Source organism: Egretta garzetta, unplaced genomic scaffold, assembly GCF_000687185.1.
Source record: "Egretta garzetta isolate BGI_Z169 unplaced genomic scaffold, ASM68718v1 scaffold335, whole genome shotgun sequence".
NCBI classification, from domain to species: domain Eukaryota; kingdom Metazoa; phylum Chordata; class Aves; order Pelecaniformes; family Ardeidae; genus Egretta; species Egretta garzetta.
In genome coordinates, this window is record NW_009259795.1 from 1,122,085 (window position 1) to 1,129,140 (window position 7,056).

Sequence of the window (7,056 nt, forward strand, 5' to 3'; positions counted from 1 at the left end):
GACCATCTGTAGACATTTTTCCTCATGATGTTGTAAGTGATACTGCTTACTTCCAAAACTCTTGTTCACACACAGAAATGAACTTGTTGGGACTGAATCAAAACCCATTAAAATCCAATTATTCCATTGGGTTTTGTATCAGACTGTCAGTTTTTACTCTTCCCTCTCTCTCCCTTTATTTCATACCCTTGGCAGAAATGCAACATACCATGACAAGGGGTCCACCCAGTTTATGCTGCATTCTGTATTTCAGATGTTGCTCGACAATTTTTTTTGCATAAGACCTTCTCTTCTCTTTTTCATTTATTTGAGAACCTCTGGTATCATAGGGAAATATTTTGTTTTCCTTTTGCAGTCAGGGTTTCAGTGGTTTCTCCATAGCAACTCACAAGTCCTATTTTCCTAGTCATGTCTCTGAATGGTGTGTTGTGTTCAGCAAATATTCCCTTGATGGGTTAGCAGTTCCCAGGCTCTGGGATAAGCATCGTGCAGAGATTTGGATATTTTCAGAATCATCCAAAGGTTTGTGAGAGGACAGGAGAATATTTGACAGTGCAGAGGCTGAAGGCATTAATTGTATTTTGTTTTTGTTTTTGTTTTTTTAATCTGCCAAGCACTCAGTGATTGGTCCTGGTCTCTCTCCCAGATAACATAGGGAACAAAGATTTTAGCTTTCCAGGATGAATACATAGATGTCTACTACTTCCTATCTGAGGAAACACGGGAAGCTATCTACCCCCAGAGTAGCAACTACTTTTGTCGGACAATTATGTTGCATGGCTGAATTTAGGTGCCGAAGGCCCATTGCAGTCAGAAAAGTAACAGATCCCCAATTCTGTCTCACTCAGTGGAGAGTAGAAATATTCATTCCCACTTTCAGAAATGCTTTTCATTTTGTCTTTCTGTTGGGATGAATGCTCTGATCTCCTGTTTGTTCCTTGGGTGGACAACCAGTGTCAGGTCTGTGGTAGCTGCTGTGGCGTACCCAACCCCACGCACGTGGGAAGCTTGAGTGGTAAGTTCTTTCATTGCAGGGCTGTTGGGTAACTCTTGGCTGCATGTTTTGCTTTGCTTTTGCTTCTGTCAGTGTCCTGCAGTACTGTGCCAACTCCCGACCTCCTCCTGCAGAGGCGAGCCAGCTTCTCAGCAGCATCTGCAGTTGGAACCGTTTGGGTTGGTGGCAAATATTTTCTACTGGCACGAGCCAAGGGACTTAGGAAAGCACAGAGAAGTACTTGCAAACTGAGCACATAACACAGGTGGTTGGGATGTTGCAGAGATATGGAGCTGGATTTTTAAAGGCACTTGGCACATCTCATGCCTAGAGGGATTACCCAAATCAACCTGAAGTAACAGAAACAGGCCATTTGTTTTACCTAACTTTGGCTGGCAAATCAGCTAGCTGACTAGGTTCTCTCGGCAGAGAGACAAGAACTTCCAGATTTCATCCCATGCAAAAAAAGGTGCCTAAGGTAAATGTGTTAGACCAGTCTCTCATCCCACTGGGTGAGGAAAGTAAGAGAAGATTAATTTGCAAAAACCCCACTTGTATCCCTACCATCAAGACGAAACTGTGGAATCATGTTGTTGTGTAATTTGGAGATTATGGGAGGGCTACACTTGTTAAAATACATTTTCTGCTGGACAGTGGTTTTTTGTGGCTAATGACTCTGGCCTCCTGTCCTACTCATATTGCTTCTCAACCAAAACGCCTAATATCAGTGATTACATTTAGCTGAAGGAAAATGCAAATTCAGGTAAATCCAAATTATATGTTCTTTCTGGGTTGGATTAATAAAATTGTTTCAGACATAAAGCAACCACTTTTTTTTTTTAAAAAAAAAGCTAGCATATACTCTTGTTACATTTTGTGAAAACTAATTTTGTTTTTTTATATCACAGTGACATATCATATCAAACATTATTTATTTTTAGGTGATTGAACCAGCAAATAAAGTATAAATGTTTCACAGAGATCTGTAACCCAGTTATAGAGTACTTTTTTGAACTATTTAAAAGTACCTTTGCGGGGTGGTAACTATTTTTATGCATTTATCAGGTCTCACTAACCTGAAATAATTCCATTACTTTTATTTCAAATGCAAGCAAAAGGTGTTCAGGCTACATCTGTACTGGTAAATAGCACTGGAAATCTTTCTGCCTGTGGTTTTGGCCCACACTGGTTAACACTTTCCCAAACTTGTCCTGGGGATGATCTGGGAGTTTATGAAGGGCACTGCTGATTTCCAGCAGGCAGCTTGGATAAGGCCACCCTGTTGCAGCGAGTGGTAGGGTTTGTGTTTAATTGCTCTCGTCTGAACTGTGTGGTGCAGGTTGACCACAGTGCTGAGGAGTGCACTAGGGAACATTTGATTTACTGGCAGGGCTGTGGCTTTGGAGCAGAAAGTCTCTAACACAAGCCATGTTAGTAGTTAACACAAGCAAGAAAACAAAGAGAGTGCCTCCTCAAACCTATATTTATTCTTGTTAAGAACATAGATGAATACGGTAGCAAGGTTATGTACCTAACTCAGCCACAGTGGTGATAACCAGGCTTCTAACTCATTCTATGGTACATCTAAAATGGGATTTATTTGTTAATTTTGACTGCGATGTCCTATTACACGTGATGAAATGCAGAGAGACAGTCTAGATACCTATATCCAAAGCTGCACTGCATGAAAACTTCTCCTAAGGGTTAGTGCCTTGGACTCTGAAAGCCCCTTCTTTCTGGAGAGTCATGTTGTTCAGTTCCAGTGGTTTTGTAAGGGGACATTGTTCAAGTCTGTCTAAAAAGGCTTTGGCCGTGATTCCTTCTTTCTCTTACATCCATGTGGAATATTCGCTACACTGTTTAATCTTGGCCCAGTAGTTTCAATATATATTTTATCTTGTTTTCATTTTCTCCTAATTTTAAATTCTCCAGCGTCTTCAATTAAGCTCCACTTGGCTGGCAGACTTAAAGATTGATCTCCTTCATGTGCCAGACAGACAGGGTCTTTCCCAAGTCCACCCACATAGGTAATGACTTCCACTTTCAGACAACAAATCAAACTCTTTAACTTGCTACTGTACATATCCTTCAAGAGCAATTACTGAGCTAAACATCTTCTTGTTCCTTCTAGGTGACTTGAAGAAAGGAGGCAAAGGAAATGAAAACAGATTTTGGAGAATAAAAAAAATACATACGTACACACACATAGGTAGGTGAAAAGTACTTTTAAATTAAGAGGCTTATTTTTATTCATTGCATAAAGAAAAGCTGTGTGGTTTAGTGGGGAGTGGGAAGGGAAGAGGAAGATGGTGGCTGCATTGAAACTTCCCCTGCTGGGAGCAGCCCCTGCCCCTGGGTCTCTCCCACACCTGTGTCCTCTGAGCCCGAAGCAGTTCTCTTCTGATCTGTTAGCTTTCCACAGCCATTTTCACTCAGCCTGCATACAGCTTGATGGTTACACAAATCTGCTCTATCCATTAGATTAAGAAATATATGACTCCCTTTGATGGATGCTATAGTGGGAACTCATTCAGACAGGAGTGTTGAGGTTTTCAGTTTGGGTACTGGTTTAGTACCAAAGATCTTCCACCTTGAGTACACCTGTAAATACCATGAGGTTATTGTGAGATGAAATACCATGACTTGAGTGGGAATATGACTTCTAATAGCAAAGGGGACCAAAAGGAAATCTTATTTTAGTGTTAATTAGGGTTTAAAGGGTAAATAGCCCTTCTTTGTACTTTGATAATGCTGTTTTGAAAATACAGCCTCCAACCCACAATTTGTACACTCACATTTTTTCTTTCTTTACAGAAGAGCACTTTTATGTTTTTAGAAATCTAAATCAACGTGGGACTTGTTTTGAGCTCTGTGATGCTCGTGTTCCTCTTACTTACATCTGTTTGAATGAAATCAGAAGAAAGACCATGGGTTCTTGTGTTCAAATTGAGTTTGAAACTGAAGGGCAAAAAGCATATATTTGGTCTTTGCTCTTATACATGCATCTTCCATGTATACCTTTTCACTTTGCTGCATTATTTGATTTAAAGTCATACTTTTTTTTTCTTGGAAAGTTCACTGAGCCAATTGCATGGCTTTCATGGTGATGGGTGTTTACTTCCCAATTAGTCCCACTGAGCCGGCAGACTATTTGCCTGAGAGCCCTCATGGCTGTGAAAAAACCCCCAACCATCCAACACAAAACAATGAGGATCGCAATCTGGCCCTTTGCAATTAGCACAAGACTGTCAGGGTTTCACTTTCCTCTTAAATCCTGTAATGAGCAGCCATCAGAGGAGGAGGTAAATAAAGCTGTCATGCATATTGACAGTAATACAATATCACTGCTCATTTTTTCCCCCAAAGTTAGAATTGCAGAATTAGCGTGGCACATGATGTTCTCCCCTCTCCAGCAAAACACGTACCAGCTGCAGTCTTTTAAAGTCCCCTATCATTTTGTTAGCACAATGACTGCCTACGTGAGCAAAAAAACATGGAAACTGCATCCTACCACAGTTGACAAGATTTTTTATTTTCATGATTACTTCTCTGCCTTTTTTTATTTTGCCTGCAGGCAAAGGTTGGCATACATGTCAAGAGAACATTCTCCAGCTGGGGCCTGCAGTATAGAGAATTGTATACTCCAGAGGGCTCATGGGACCTTAGGCAGATTATTATGGTAATATTGGAGACTGCTGTCCTTTCCCTCCCACAGCTGGGCCGCCTCTCTCATTGTAAGTATTGAAGCAATATGTTTTGCAAATTATACATTGGGAACAACAGGGACCTGGAAAAGTGAGGGAGAAAGAGAAACATGGCAAAATGTTGCCTTTAATATGATATTTTTCTTGTTCATCAAGCAAAAATAAATTAAAGCTTTAATTTTTTTTTAATTAAATGGGAATCATATATTGGGAAAACCCAGCTATAATAGTAAAAAACTTAATATTGATTTTATTGAGTGAGTGTTTTAAGAAAATATGGTTTATTATAGGGAAATTTCACACAGTAACTCGATGTAAGAGAACCAGAGTAAGATTACATAATAGCTTTTATTACAGATTTCAAAAATCCTTTTGAGTCCAATGAAGCTGGATTAACAAAAACTGCACAAAAAAATATCATTTTAATTAGTGCTAATGTGATCTCGTCATGGTCCAGCTGTTTCACGCAGGATGAAAATCTGTGTTGCTTTATTAGCAATTCACCCTCCAAAGTAATGTCACTTCTGATTTTTAACATTCTTATTGATCTATATTTTAATAAAATAGTAAAATGATTTGGTGAGTACTGTCATATGGAAATTAGGGGTTTTTTTGCTTGCTTGTTTTTAAATAAAGTGAGAGCAAATACGGCTTAAAAACTTTACTGGTAGATAAAGAAATATTTCATGTTTTGACCTTTTTAAGAAGCATTAGCATAAAAGTCAGATTAAGATTTGTACGGTGGCATTTTAAAGGTGATTTATATTTATAAAACTTAGAAGGAAAGTAAATATTACTAACTTGGTAAGAAGTTGAAACAATGGCTTACATGGGCCAGATACTTCTCCTTAAAGACTTGGTTCTATCTACTTTTTAGTAAGCGTGGTCTTCAGATCACAATCTTTAACCAATATTCCACTATTCTGTTAGCCAACAGTCATTTTAAATTTAGACCTCCATTCATTTTTGACAGAACTATTTCACAACTCAATTCCATTTGGAGCGAAACTTCAATTTTAATCTAAATTAATTTTAAGTTACTGAAACTTACTGCTTCATTTATACATGAAATTGTAGTATATTGCCTTAGACAGCTGCCTGAATTCTACATTAAAAATAAGCAAATGTAGAAAATCTCAGTGCTCACAACTCAATTTTCTTCTCCATTATTTTTATATGCTTTAATACAGTGGAGACCCCTTGCATGTACCATTGTAGAAAAAGGCATTTATTTTTAATAACTTTATTCCTTTTCCCTATGTTACTTAAAAGATTTCATTATGCACTATTGGTGCTGTGTTAATGTATTTATCAGGTCTCTAATTTAGCTCAGACTTTGCTACCGTATTCCAGGATGATGGCCAGTGATTGTGCTTTTTCTTAAACATTGTATGGTTTCTTTTCCAATTCTTAGATAGCAATTTTGTAATAATCACTTAGTACAGGGAAACAGTTTGCAATCCAGTGGCAACTGCTTTAAATTAAAGTGGGATTAATCTATACCATACGGTGGGTTTTTAACTATAATTTTCAGTTGTAATAATAGAAGAGGTTACTAAATAAAACAACACAAGAACTGTACTTAGTGCACTCTATTGGTTGATTGCCTTGTAGACTCTTTAAAAAGCCCTGGTGATAACATGCCAGTATTTCTCTCCGTCTCTCCTCCGTGGTCTAAAACAGCATTAAAGAAGCCACCCTTTGCAAAGAGGAAAGAGCCCCCAAATAATGAGTCGATTCCATGTGTCTCCGTGAAGCCAGAATTTGCTACTCCTGAGCTGACCTGAAAACTTTTATTTCACAACATTTGATGCAAGTTTGCATGCAGCGGGATGAGGTGAAAAGGAAAAGGTAAGGGTAAAGTGTGTTATTTTGAGAGATACAGAAGCCGGTGCTGCGAGGCATTTTCTCTTTGGTTCTCCTGAAAGTCAGAGGACTCCCAAGCCTGAACTACCTTCCTCCTTTCCTTCCTCTTCCTACCCTGAATTCCTCCATCCAGGCACCACATATTGGCTCTCATCTTTCTGAATTATGATAACTCATCGTTTTAGCTAGATTGCCCCTTCAAGTTGCAGCATTCTCTATTTTCATTGTTATGCTGGTGTCTAGTAGTTTTGCCCCATAATCTTGAGGTTCCTCAGCTGCTTTCAACAGCTGTTCTTGCTTTCAGCATTGCTAACAACAGATCACATTTTGCAATCCGGCACACACAGTTTGCCTCTTACCTTCCCAACATAGGAATTTGTCTGCATTTGTCACATGTGGGTAGAGTGTGACATTTAGAAAGACGGTCCAATCTACCTGGCTTATTCCTATCTTGTCTACAATAAAAAATCCCAGTGGAATGAGGAACAGTTG